Consider the following 14,716-nt stretch of genomic DNA (forward strand, 5'->3'; position numbering starts at 1 on the left):
GGAGCCGCCGCCGCCCGCCATGGACTGGGCCGCCCTCGAGCGGCACCTGGCCGGGCTGCAGTGCCGCGAGCAGGAGGCGCGCGGCCGCCGCGCCGGATGCACCTCGGTGAGTGCCGCGCTCCCAGCCCCGCTCCCAGCCCGGCTCCTTGCTCTGCTCCTTGCTCTGCTCCTTCCCTGCCTTCCTCCCTGCCCTCCTCCCCGCCGCGGCTCCCTCCGCACGCAGCGCACCGGGGATTCCCTTTCCCCCCCACCCTAAATCCTTTGAGTTACAGCTCACTGCTGAGAAACGCGGGCGGCTGCTGGCGGGTGTGAATGGGAGCGTGAGAGCAGTGCACTTTCCTTTTCCTTTTTCTTAATCCATTTRGAACTTAAAAGCGATGGGCAGCCTCTGGCGGGACAGGCAGCGCCCGTGGGTTTTGGGTTCTTAGCAAGTGTGTCTGCAGTGCGCAGCTGTGTGTGCAAATGCTTGGCTTTATTAAAAAAAAGTTTTCTKTTTATGTGTATATATAAATATATGATGGCCAGGGAGCCCATTTCTGCGGTGCCCTTGGCCTCTGCTGTGGGTTTCCTTCCCTCCTGGATGTTGTTGCTGCACTTGGTGGCACAAAAGCTCGGAGCTCCCGCTTCCCGTTTCCGCTGCCCGGCTGTTCTGCTCGGGCCGTGAGTGCTGGAAACTTCCCTGAATTTTCCGCCCGTCCCTTTGCAGTTTTTCCAGGCCCCGGGACAGGGGATGTGGGGCTGGCTGTGGTTCCTTCCCGCCCGTGCACATTCCTGTCTCCGGAAAAGCCCCGGGGGCATCCTGGAGTTCACCTGAACTGGCTGGTTTGGGTATTGGCATTCCTCCTTTTGCTGTAGCTCCTGCCTTTCTCTGAGCAGGGATTTGCCGGCGCCCGGATTTCCGTCTGGGATGAAGGGGCTGCGAGCCGGTGCAGAGGCCTCGCTGCGATGCTGCCCATGGCACGTGCTTGGGGATGTGGATCCTCTTGGAAGAGGAGCACCTGGGGCCTCTCCGTGTGCCGAGGCCGAGCTCGTTCCCTGCGTCCTGATGTCCTCTCATGTCCCGCATGAGCCCTTCCCGCGCTTTCGGCTGCCTCCTCGTCCTTTGGGCCCTTAAAAAGGATGGAAGGGAGCTTCTGGTTGCAAAGAAACGGGGACATCGTCCTCTGCTTTAGGAGGATGAGGGAGCCGGCGAGCCCGGTGCCCGTTCCGCTCTATGGCGCTTTGTCAGGGCTACAAAGAGCTGCCTTTCAGTCCGGGCTGGTCGCGAAGATGACGGGACAGCGGGCAGAGCGAGTGACATCCCGGCACTGCGCGGAGAGCACGTGGCCGAGCGGGAGTCCACCCGGAAACGCGGCCAGCCCTGCCGGGGGGTTCGAGAAGTGGAGAGTTCTTGCAGGAGTTGGTACCTGTGTTTGACTGCTCTTGGTTGTGCTCCAGATGAAGCTGCTCCAAAGGTCTATGGCATCATTGTCGTTACTGGTCTGGCTGTTGTTATAGGGAAGGACATTGTAAGTGTTGTGATGGAGACACTAAAATGACCTTAGGAAAATGTGAAGATGTGGTGTGAAATGTGGGATGGGGTTAGGAAGGTGTCAGGTGAACTTAATATAGTGCTTAAACTCAGTGGGACCCTCAGGCTGACCCGTCCAGAGAGCAGTCTGGTGTTTGCAAGGATTTGACCTTAACTGCTAGAGAGAGTGGAGAAAGCGCTTGTTAATTGTAGGGGAATAATGGCTATTGTTTAGCTTGCAGACACAGTGTCACGACACAGAACGAGGCGCAGGGAGCAGGAAGGAGTCCGCACATCACCCCTACGTGAAGTGAAAGGCTCTTCCCAAGGCCGTTTGGGTGGAGGCCGGAGGCTTCAGCACTGGCACGGAGCTCCGGCGGTGGTGATGGAGCTCCGGCGATGGAGCTCCGGCGATGGTGATGGAGCTCCGGCGATGGTGATGGAGCTCCGGCGATGGTGGTGGTTCGTCTGGCCAGTCGTGCAGAGCTGCGGGTCTGTGCCGGAGGCAGAGACGAGGTGGAGAGGGGCAGGAGAAGGCCCTGAGCAGCCCTCATGGCCAGGGGCTTGCGACGGGCTGTTCTCCAAAGCCCCCTGTGCCTTCGTGGAGAGGGAGAATGGGCCGGGGAACTGTGAGAAGATTTCTGTGCACAGCAGTCCAGGCGTGTTTTCTTCTTTATCCRTAAGCGGGAGGTTGTCTCCATCCTCATCCCTTCACACACTGAGCCCTCCTGCCCGTGGAGATGCCTTGTGTGGCAGCTCGTCGGACTCGTGAGCGCAGTTTGGAACGTAAATGACCGCGTGATGACGTGGGGAAGGCAAAACAAATGTTGGGGTAGCAGCAGTTTGATAATGCCACCGGGCCGGCAGCAGCCTGGATTTATTAAATAACATTGCAGCCTGAATTTATTAAATAACATTGCTGCTCCCTGCGCTTGGCCCTTCGGAAACGCGGCCTCCGGCAGCTGTTCATTGGAGCTGATGCTGTCGTGCCGGACCCCCGCGCGGCCAAACTGCGGGAATTCCACGTGTTCCCGCCCTTCCGAGAGCAAAAGAGAGCAGGTTTTCCAAGGCGCCTTTGCAAGCTTCTGATTTCCAGCTGTTTCCAYGGGCTGAGTGTTTCCCGTCTCGTCTTTAAGCTCACTCATGCGGGGAGAGCAATAAGGGCAGCCAGGTGCTGGCGAGGTTTTCGCTGGAGRTTTTTGCTGGAGGTTTTTGCTGCATCCTCCCAGGTGCTTGTTGCTGGTGGGGCAGCTCCTCTGGCTGCTGCATTAACCCCAGCCCTGAGGAGCCTGCAAACCCGTTGCAACACGCACAGGTCGTGCCCCAGCTCCACGAGGTGTGTTGGAWACTCCAGTGTCTGCTGGATGCTCCTCTGATAGAGAAGTACATGTTCCCTGAAGGCAGCTAATGCTTAGAAAGTCTCTCAAAAATGCACGTGGGCTGATCTCATCCAGCTGCAGGAAGCCTGCTAGTGRTGTATTTTTCTGTATTCTGCTCAATTGCTGAAGCTTTGCTGTGTCAGAAGGAGTAACAAATGTGCCACGATGTGATTTATGGTGCCTGGGAGCTGCTGAGGTGCCTGCGGAGCAGCGACGCTCCACTTGCAGCCTCACTAGTGCTTCTAATAACATCAAAATAGGTGTCAGTGGTTCTAATAATTCTTTCCATTGCATCTTGGAGGATGGTAATTACAATCAATAGACTGTATTTTCTGAAAACAGTATCTGCAAATTCCATAGTCAATTAAGGAAAACACTCGTGAAATGGGAAGCTGCTCAGCCAGATGACCGGCCTCTCTCAAGAGGCTGTCGTGCTTGTGGTCTGCAGAGGGATGGCTCTCAGCAGGAGTGTTGCCGTCTGTAGAACAGACTTATTCTGTGATAAAAGCCCATCCTTGCAGCCTGCAGGAGTTTTCCTGATTTGCAGACACCTCCTGTAAGGGTACGAGCGTGCTGGAGTCCGTATATTTCCCRTTTCATCGATAGGACATCTCTACATGCGCTGTCAAGGTAGATGCTGGTACCTTGAGCACCTCTGGCTCTGTAGGTGCTGGTTTGCTAACGTCCCACACAGCCTGCCCAGAATCATAATGTGCCCTCAAACACGTTGGTTCTTAGGTTTATATAATACGCTCAGTGTGTTAAGAAGTTAGATATGTTCCCTCGTGTCTTTCGCTTCTTAAGGCTCTCTTCAATTGGTAAGGACAGACAGCGCTCCCGGCTGCGTTCAGAGCAGTGGTTTAATCGGTGGCCTGTTGACCGTAGACCGATATGAAGGAGTCCCTGGAAGACTGAAGAGAAACCAGTGTTTTGTCATTAAAGTCACTGCGAGGCTGCCTCTGTGCCCGGCAGATGTGCTGTGTTGAAGCAGTAAGAGAATATCAGTGCACTAGTTGCTGAAAACTCATTTTCAAAAGCGCACTTTTGCCTTGTTGGAAACTTAATATCTGTTGTTTTTGCAACTTAGAGGCACAGCAAGACCTTTTTATCCGTCTGATGGCGTCTGTGCAARGGCTCTTTGACTTAGGAGATTTGTCTGTCTTACCCTTGATAGGGGCAACTGAAGGGACTAAAATGACTTTTTTGGTGAGAGAGGTTCATTAGGGGCAGGTTACCCGAGACACCAAGACATGTTCACCTTGGAAAGTGTTATAATTTCACACAAACAGGGTTTTTTTTTGCTTTGCATGAGTGTTTTCCCCAGTGTAATTGGGTTTAATGCCGCCCCGTTGYGTTCGCGGAGTGGGAATCTCAGCGGCCCTGTACTTTGGCCACCTTCCACCCAGCTCAAAGGTTAGGTGAGGTTGGCAAGATATTAATGAATCTGCCAAGGTGTGCAGTGTCATTAAGCTAAGAAAACATCCATATGTGCTCTAAAGTGCTTGTTTCTTGAGGAGCCTTTCTAATTACATGGATTGGGAAGATGAATGGCTGCTCCTCCTGGAAGTGGTGCCGGCAAAGCGACAACGCTTGGTAATCTGGAGCGAAAACTTCATCCTCGTTGCCACTGCAAATCCTTTCGTTAATGAAAGCACCACGCGCGCAGGATGACGACATGTATATTTTCTGAGAAATGGTTCTCGTTTATCTGAGCATTAATATAACTCTGTTATTATGGATACCAGCGAGCTGGCAGCAATTCCTGGTCGTTTGGTAAGTGAACGTTTCACGTGTTATGTACAAATAGCCAAAACAAGGTGAGCGTTGGGTTATTTAAATGCTATTTGCCTTGCAGGTAGCAGTAGATATCTCCTTAACACGCTTGTATGCAATAACTGAAAAACTGTTCATGGTCCTGGCTACGACAAGGGCCGTGCAGATCCTTTAAAAGTGTATTTTTGGCATTTAGTGCAGCCTCTAGTGAAAGCTAGACCTTTGTATAGAGAAAAGGGAGGGGTTTTTAAGTCCGAATCTTCATTATCCTGGGGCACAATTTTATTGGCATAATCATGAGATTCTGTGCTCCATCCTGCCTTTGCCAGTGCTCTCAGACTTTTATGTAAATATAAGCAAATACCTGCTGTTGCAATAGCAGTGCGGAAACCCAGCTCTATAGGATAATGATAATAATAATAATAATAATAATGTTAAGTGTCTCTTTCTGGCAGGGTGGCTGTGATGAGTGAGAGGGCGGGTGTTTTTGATCCTCGGATCCGCCGTGTGCCATGTAGAACCCCTTGATGGGGTTCAAGGGCTGAGGAGGACGATTCCATACCCTATAGTGCCATCGTGCCCCTCAGCAAAGGATGGAGCCTGCACAACACCTGGCACTGGGGAAAAATTAKGGTAACGTTTAAGGGAGCAATTACAGGCAGAGTGCCGTAAGAAGCTGGGAAAGGGGAGAATATTTGTTCAGKGCGACTCCAGACACATTCCAGGCCTGGAGATGAACGTGGGAAGGCCAAGGCCAAGCTCCGCACCAGGCCTAGTTGCAAAAGCTGCTGCTGCCAAAGCCCATCAGTAACAAGCACTGAGCTCGCCAGGCCCGTGGAAACTCTTCCATTCAGTCTCTCTAGTCCTGCCTCCTTCGCTTGTGGCCTGTAGGATGCCAAAAACTGGCTGCGAAAGAGCTAAGTACTAATAAATGGAGTATACATTTATTTCCATGTGGTGAGGAGGTCAAAACAATCGATTTAATGGTAAGTGAAAGCCACGGCACACGTCCCACCTCCCCTGCTGAAGTGAAAAGATTTTTCTTATGCTCGGAAACTTCTGTTTGGCGACTAGTTTACTAACCAAACAYGTGTGCTTAGCCGTGCAAATTAGCCAGGTTAATCAGGGCTTGCTATGTATTTACTGCTCTCCTAAGAGTTATTTTGAATTGCGTATAGTACTTGTAATACCTGCTGTTATGTGGGTATGTTTTGGAAATTTCTGCGGCACCAGGAGCTGCTTTTGTGCTAAAAATCCATGCTGAAAATCCATGCCGRATGCCCCTTTCCCTGGAGGAGGATGTTCTGCTGCCCTCCGTGTGGCTGCCGAGTGATTAAATATCCATGGAGGCAGCGGAGGGGCAGCCGGGTGCCTGCTCGGAGGTGGATGCTCCCAATGTACCTGTGCCAGCGGCTCCGGCTGGATAAACATGCTCGGAGCCTCCTCGGGCAGGGCGGAAAAAACAGGGCCCGAGGCAAAACCTCTGTGTGGCAGCAAGTCAAATCAGGGTGTGTTTAAAGTAACTTAAAGTAACTTGTTTTAATGCAAGCTGTGGTTTTTCTGGCCCCAGGCGGGCAGGGGAAGTGTAAATAGGAGCCGTTTTCCGAGGCTGTGCCCGGTCGCTGCAGCTCCTCCTGCCTCTTGTTTTTCCCTTGGAAAAAATACCCTTTTCTCATGTTTTCCGGAGCTAGAGCMGGCGGGCGCTTGCAGCTGGTTTAAATAACACATTGAAATGAAGGAGATCCCCTTTTTGAGGGCAATGTCTGGTGTATTTTAGAAGTTACTTTTAAAGATGAACCGCTGCTGAGAGTGCGGTTTTAAAACGCTGCAGGTGCCGTGTCTTAGGCCTTCTGGGTCTGCTGGTGAACGGTTTTGCTGAAGGTCTTGAATCTCATAGGAAAAACAGGCTTTTATTACACCTTTAAAGGAAATACCCCAATTGCCGAGATGTATAAAATTCCCCATTTAGGTTGTGCAAATTGGGTGTAATTGCCATGGAAGCAAAAGAAGGCAATTTGCCCCGTTTCTCCCTCGGAGTTGGTATAAACTTTCATTTTCCCGGAGCAGCAGCCTTTTAAGGTAAATGAGYGCGTAACCTGAGCAGTTTGGTGCTTTCCAGGGTTTGTGGCACCCCGTGGGCTCCTATGGATACTTGGCATTCGTGTGATAAGGCCACTCGAGACGGCCGCAGCAGCAGGTACCACTTGCAGAGCAATAATAATATTTTTGGGGAGCACTCGTAATTCCCAGCAGCAGAATTCCATATATTTTGGCCGTTAATCTCCAAAGAGATCAGCTTTTGCAGGAGCTATTTTCAATGCAACTGAAGCCGGCACCGAGTTTGCAAATATTTCTTCAAGACAATGTGCTGCTATATACTAAAATTAATCCTATTCTCTAAGGAATAGCTAAAACTTGGGTGGGAAGCAGGGCTTTGTGTTCCAGTTCCTCCATGTGCGTTTGTTGGTTTGCCCATCAGGAGCTACATAATAGCTATTGTCTCCAAGGGCTTCCTGCCTTTTCAAGCACCTGTGTCATTTCTGCACACTTTGTCATGCCCGTCAAGCCGACGGAGTCGTTTGCGTCACCAAAGTGGTAGATTTTATTTATATCCCCAATTTTGGTTTCCTGCCCGGTGATCTATAGATCTCCTTTAAATGAGAAAATTGCACAAAAGCCATTTATTTAGACGTGTTTGTTAAAGCGAAAGCCAAGCGCTCGTGCAGGCTGGAGGAAATAGGAGTAGGAAATTTAAAGGGATTGGGACTGGAAAATACAGAGATGAAATTTAATTGTCTTTCAGATAGTAGATGGTGATGCTAAAAAGAGAGAACTATATTAAAGTGCTTAATTCTTCATGCATACGAGAGCTAGTAGTGCACGTGCTCCACGGAGAATTGAAGTGCTTTTAGTGAGTTATTAAAAATTTAATCTAAACTTTTTATTTAATGTAACTCCTATATTGAATTTATTAAAGAGGGACTTGGGGAAATAGCAGAATTCTGTGCATGTTTCATGTGCAGCTCCTGTGTTTTCTGTTTTCCTTGCCTGATGGTAATTTCATGATAAACCATTCTCAGATTTTTTTCAAAAAAAAAAAAAAAGAAAAAAAGAAAAACAATCTGTGAATCATTTTTCCCTGATGAATTCTCTGTGCTGTGTAGGAGCATTAATACTTCATATTCCCCTATCTTAGCATATGTACAGGTACAACCTAGTTGCCCCTTTMTTCTGCTTTCTCATATATTATTTCTCAGGTTGAACATTGTAAAGCCAAGATCTAGCTGTGGCTTGCAAAGGTGAAAAAAAGCCCTTTCTTCTTTTATTTTCATATTTTTAGCGAGGAAGACTCGCAGGTTTTTGCTCTGTTTTGGGGCAGGTTATTTTGGTATTGGGAATGTCAGGAGTTGCTCAAGCTATTTTTGGTAAAGGGCTGTAAAAACGAGTGTTCAAGCGGTGTGACAGGGACGTCTCGGAAGGCTGAAACTGGAGCGGGTGATGCAAGATAGCTAGAAGCTTTCACTTAGACACTGTAAAACAGGATTTTATCTTTTACAAAGGGTTTTTGTTCCAGCGTTCAACACGGATTGCGACTCTGCACTGGGCAGAAAGCTTTGCAGTGTCTCTAATAAGGAGACTGTCTTCGAATAACCCTCAGCTTCTTCCTTCTGTGGGTTGACCCGGGAGGTAGAAGAAGCAGCAGGGCCTTTRAATTCCAAAAAAAAAAAAAAAGGAAAGAAAAAGAAAAAAAGAGGTCTCAGGACACATTCCCAGGTGTCTGATTCTCTGAAAAGTAGGTGAAAACCAGGGCAGTTGCCTGTAACCAGAAACCAGCGTGGAAAGTGCAAGCTAGATTACGCGCAGCCCTTTCCACCTCTTCTCTCAAAGTCTTAAAATACCTTCTCGAGTGACTAAGGCAGCAAATATTTCCATGCTCTAATAGTATTTAAATTGCACAAAAAACGGGCTGCTTGAGAGATTATCTAATCCTYGTCCTGGCACCAAGGCCACAGGAGCTATTCCTAGGGTTTTCCTAACAAATGTAGGACACCCGGGTGAAGGTTTCCGAGTGGCTCCGCTTGGGTGGCTTCARGAGGCCACGATTCCAGGAGCATTCCCGATTCCTGGCCTCTCCACCATWAATGACTTTGTGTATAATGCTCACTGAATGTTCTCCCCACGGAGGAGATGGATTCAGGAGGAAGGGATCACGTTTAAATTCAGCACTAATGTCAGGTGGATAAGGTGGTGTTTGTAGGCGTGCCTGGTAGTTGCACTTATTTCTGTGCGTTGAACTGGACTGGACAAAATTGGAGTCAACTCTGGAGTTGTTTTGGGGGTCTGGGTCCAACTTGGTGGCCCARGTATCTAGATGAGAAATTTAGTAAACGTGAAGCATAGCAAAACGTGAGGAAATAACAGCTTCTGGTGAAGTTAGCTCTCCTTAGGAAAGTCAGCCAGAACTAGGTGTGTGCCTTGGAAATCACATTGCTGCTCCCAGCCTTGCTGTCCAGCTGCTCTCCTCACTGGGCACCAACAGGTTAATTCCGGACACCCCAAATCCAAGTATTCCTTGAGGCAGCACCTGGAGGTCCAGGACCCGAGTTGTGGACCCGAGGGAGGGCAAACAGAGATACCGAAGTAAAACTTCTCCAGAAGATAGGGTATTTGTGCATAGCTGTGCTTTGCTCGCCTCGTCCCACTGCAAGCGCCGTGTGGTTGAGCCTCACAGAATCACAGAATGGTTGAGGTTGGAAGGGACCTCTAGGCATCATCTTGTCCAACCGCCTGCTCCATCAGGGACACCCTGCACAGGGCAGCATCCAGGTGGGTTTTGAAGACCTCCAGAGAAGGAGACTCCCCAGCCTCSCTGGGCAGCCTGTGCCAGGGCTCTATCACCCTCACAATAAAGAAGTTCCTCCTCACATGGAGATGGAGCTGCCTGGGTTTCAACTTACACCCATTGCCTCTTGTCCTATCGCTGGCCACCACTGAGAAGAGCTTGGCCTCTTGCCCCCTACTCTCCCCCTTCACGTACGTATACATATTAATCACATACAGCTTGCAGATATCCCAAGCAGCCATGCAGGTGTTCCCTGGAAAGGGCTGGTGTTCCCGATGAGCTCCATGCTCCGAGGAGACCATGGCAGGCAGGGCACGACCCAACGAGGAGGAGAAGTGGCTCTTCTCTGGGTTTTGGCCTCGGAACAGGCAGCTGTTGTGTGCAAACGCAGCCCCGTTGACCACATATGTCAACCGCATGTCAACCACACGTCTCTGCCTTCCTCCCTCCGCAGCTGCGTCCCAAACCTGGGGCCTTGGGCACCCCGTGCTGGCCACGGATGACATCGGTGACTCCCGCGAGCCAAAGGCTACGTGAAGGTGCCGTTTCTGACACAAAAATGGGGTGAGGAGAAAGCGATAATGAAGCCACGTGCTTTTCGGTCAATATTGATCCAGTTCCAGCAGACACCCTCAAGTGAGTCACCTGCGAGTCACTTCAAGCACTYGCAGGAAGCAGCGCGCTGCCTTTTGTGAGTAAAAGCTGAAGGTTTCCAGACACATCCTGCTCGAAGGAGAGCGCCCCAGGCATGGGCGAGAGGAGGAGAAGAATGACTGAAGAAACAAGGTTCCTGCTCTTGYTCTTGCTCTTATATGGTGCTGCTTGGAAACCCACGGGCAGCCCGCGCCTCGCTCCTTCGTTCCATGACTAATAAGGCTCAGTTAGGATCCACCCTTGCTTATCCTGTTATTTTTAGCTTATTTTTTTTCCGTCCTCCTGCTGAGTGAGCCTGCCCTATCAAAACCTGCAATTCCCACAGTTATTTTCAATACTGGTTTTGCTAACCATCAGGCTCGTGTTGGGAACTGGATGGTGTCGGCAGTGAATATTTTGTTGACGACGTATTTTGGGAGCCGGTGACTGATGCCCGCTCCAACGTGACCTGTTTCCCAGATGTATCAGCTTTCCCACTTAGAGGCTGCTGCCGCATTGGATTTTTTTTATTTCCCCAGCAAGTGACGGGTGGGTTGGGAGCAGCATTTGGAAAATGATCTTTGCAGCCGCTCGCTCGAAGGCTGCAGATGGAAAACAAGCCTCGCATGAGAGGCCTCACATCCTTGGTGTTTTGCTCACATGGATCAGGATTTTCCTCCACCTGGAGCCTTCCAAAAATTCCCTGCTTGCAGATCTGCACAGTTTAAGGAGCTGGACCTGGGGCAGAAGGCTGATTTTGGAGAGATGGATGCCTAATATGTCAGCCAAGAAAAAGAGAGTTAGATTGATGCCAGACTTCTGCAGTCGACTTTAAGTTGTGGGCATCGAGCTTTGAGCGCTGTGGGAAGCGTCACCTTCTGCTTATTTTTATCCTGGCCGTGAGTCAGACTGAGGTTTGTCTGAGCTTTTATTTAGGAAACAGGCAAACGCTGCTGCTGTTTCTGCGTTGTATCAGTGCATTGGTATTCGTAGTTGCTGGCCATGGGCTTGAAAATGAAAATTGTAATTTCTGAGCAGTTTTGTGATATAATTTGTGCTCATTTCTGCAGCCTGTAAGAGCTGGTTCTGTGCTGTTGCACCTGCTTTGCAATCAAGATGGGCTCTAATATAAAATCCTGCCCGTAACTTAGTCTTCTCGGCCACTTCTTCAAGGAACGAGGGGAGCACCAAGGAAATCACCTAACGCATCAAATGTCTCCATCGCCACCCACAAAGTCCAAACTCCGACTTCTTTAGGGTCCACGTGGTTCGTGTGGATTTCTCAGCTCTGAGCTCCAAGCCACGTGGGTTGTCAGGTCGTTCCCACCCTCCTGGAGCAGCTATGAGGAGGACACGTGGCTCCTCGTGCCGGTTGCCAGAAGATGTGTTGTTCAGGTAGGGTCTTGTCTCCCTTCCAGGAGCTGTTCCGATTGCTCTTCCATAGGAGAGGCTGCGGTGGCGGCACCTCCTTTTCCCTGAGGTTTCCCGAGGTCCCTTGGCAGATTCCAGCTGCATCCACGTGTGTTGGGGGCAGCATGTGCTGCCTCTTTTGGATGACCGAGGCCCTACGTTTTCCTACTGGCTACACTTACATAAAGCCTGTCACCTAAGGGTGTTCCCTGTTGATACGCACCTCATTAAGGGCAAGTTAAGAATCTGTGTGTAACTGGGAGGCTGCAGTGTCAGGGCCTTTYGTGCCATTAAAAGGCTTTTAATATTTAATCTATATGTTTTTTGGCTACCTTGGCAACCACCCCAGTGCTGGTCTGGGGAGCAGCTGCCAGGGCAGCTGGTCAACGTATAGATGAAATATTGGAGCCTTTTAATTGTGCAGAAGGTGGCTGGCAGGCTGGGCCCAGGCTGGTTCCGATGGTCCCTCACTGCAGCTCTGCTGCTCCTCAGAGCAGGCAGAAAGGAAGGGAGAATTCCCCGTGAGGAAGAACTGYTTCATGCAACCTGATCCAAGCGATTGACCAAAATCCTGTTTTACAGTGTTTTTTCCATGCGTGCTCTGTTTTGTCCCTGTGTCCCAGGTGCTCTCGGCACCCGGATCRCGGTTGCAGCATCTAATGCCCCGTCTTGGGAACCCTTCTGCCGTGGCACCTCGAGGACTCCAATTTTCCTGAAATGGCTGGTTTTGCTGCGTCCTTCCAGCATCGCTTCCCGCTTTATGGCTCTGCCTTTGTGCTCGGTGCTGTGCCGTGTTTGTGCTGTGGGAAAAGCCGACGGGAGAGGTTTAATTCTGGTTCAGCTGCGAGGATGTACAAATAATACGCCGTGACCCACTGACTCCTGGCATGTGCCATTTAATCCCCCAGACCTCTGCTCCCTGGTGCTTCCCMTCTGCTGCACCGTGTGCGTCAACGTATGGGTCCAAAACGTTGAAAATTACTTGTAGCTGATGCAAGGGTGATGCAATTTATCAGCCATCCCTTCCCAAAGGGGTGCAAATGGAGTGTAGAGCCAGGTGGGTTGCAACCTTTTGATTTATTTTTGATATAAAACTTTGGGATCCAAGTGTTAGGTGGTGCTGCCGGAGAGCTCGTGCTGCTCACACAGCATCTTGCAGCACGTGAATATCGCGTTGCCAGCAGTTGTCTGGGTGTAAGAACCCAAGTAAACCCTATAGCTTCTGCACTGCTGTCCCGCCGTGTTCGTTAGCAGCTGGTAGGTGAAATTATTCTGTGCTCATTAGCAGTAAATAATTGGGCAGGTATCATAACTCCTTAACACTCCGCTTCCGGATTCGATGAGTGATCGGGTTGCTGGATGGTGCGTTTGACAATTCGGCCTGTGCAGCAAGTCTTTCTAGACGACTTTCACCAAAAACGCTGATTATTTTGCATATGTTTTTCCACTTATACGTCACTAGAAAGCTATAAATACCCAAGTGATTTCACTGTGCCCCCCTAGGCCAGCGGGAAGCGTTTGACATGCCGTGCATCCGAGGAACCGCCCCGTGACACCGGAATTCCTGTAACTTCTCTTGCATGTTTTGAGAGAGGATAAAATCGGGCGGTGATTATCCAAGGCCAGGGATGCTGTCTGCGGGTCACGGAGCAGATGTTGCAGTTTGGGCAGATCTTTTACCCACAAAAAGCAGCACGAGGCTRTCAAAGTTACACAGTGTGCCTATTTGCAAATAGAAATGAGAAAGCTCCTCCCGGGCAGGTCAGGGGCTGGTTTGCCCCATGCCCTCCTATATGACCTGCGTTTGCTCCTGCTTGTTGGTTTTACCCCAATGATGCCGTCCTTGGGTTTGTAGGAGGAAACAGAAGAGTTTTATCCTGAAATTTCCATGCACAAGTTTTTATTCTTGTTTTTTCTTACGAGTTGCTACCCCGCTGCTTGGCGAGSTGCTCCGGAAACCTTCGTGGAAGGAGGAGGAAGGTGCTTTGGGTTTTCAAACCACCTGAGGGTTTCTTCWTAGGAAGAAAAGGAGCTTATCCAAAATGAGGGAAAACACCTCCTCCTCATGTCTCTTAAATAGAGAAGTCTGTAGCATTAGACTTAATTAGACTTACAGAATGGAATGTAATCCAGACAGATACTCCTCTCTTCAAGCAGATTTCTAGTATTAACTGATTAAAAAAAAAAATTCTTTTTCTTGCTAGGTTTAAACCCTGGAAAAGCTTTAGTTTGGCTTAAGGAGGAGCTAAATCCATAACCCTGGAGAAAGTGTGAGCCAGTGTGTATATAGAATCATGGGATTTTATCTTTATTTTTCCCGGTTCTTTGACAAGTTGCCGGCGTTGCGCAAGCAGAGCTGTCCCTGGAGCTGGCGCCCGGGTCCCGGTGACTAACAAACACCCGGGTGAGTAACGGGGAGCGGGCAGCCCTGGTGTGTTGTGTGGTGGCTCTGAGCAAGGGGCTGCGGTTGGGCGCGTTTCCTCTCCCTGTCCTACCATGATTTATAGTTAAAATGATACTACGCTTTTAGCCGTGTTGTCTGATCCAGATGTACGGAGGGTAGTTGAAATTTTAAGGATTTCCATTGCGTGTGGCCTGGCTTTTTGCATCACTCACTGGCCTGCCACGACCAGCCTGAGGAACGAGTGTTTCCCCGGCTAGGCCGGGATGGGATCCTGTGGCGGCCGGGGCTCGCGCGGGGCAGGAAGCGTCGCGGAAAAACACGGATGTGGGATGTGGGGGCTCGGCGTGATGACTCRCTGGGTTCCTTCCTTCCCACGGCGCCGGGCGCTGCTTCCCTGGTCATCAGCTTTGTAACCACAGGATACAGCCAAGGATTTTGTTTCGCTGCGCAMCCACATACAAATACACATACATATATATATGTATACATATATATAGGCATAGGTGTGAAAGCGGCAGCGAGGGTGGCTCAGCCGCGGATCCCCAGCAGCGCCRGCACGCGCTGAGCCCGCTCCACACATGGGAGCCCCAAATCCCATCGTTTGGGCCAGTTTCGCTCCCACGGGATCGGTGCCTGCAYCCCACGGGGCCTTCCTCCATCCCTCGCATCCCAGGGCGGCTCCTGGCTCCAGCCCAGCGCTCCAGCACCCCGGGGTGCAGGATGATGCGCGAGCACCTGCTGGATGCAGCTCGTGGGCGCGCGGT

This window comes from Nothoprocta perdicaria, unplaced genomic scaffold (assembly GCF_003342845.1).
Source record: "Nothoprocta perdicaria isolate Ctin4 unplaced genomic scaffold, notPer1 scaffold_4, whole genome shotgun sequence".
Classification (NCBI taxonomy): domain Eukaryota; kingdom Metazoa; phylum Chordata; class Aves; order Tinamiformes; family Tinamidae; genus Nothoprocta; species Nothoprocta perdicaria.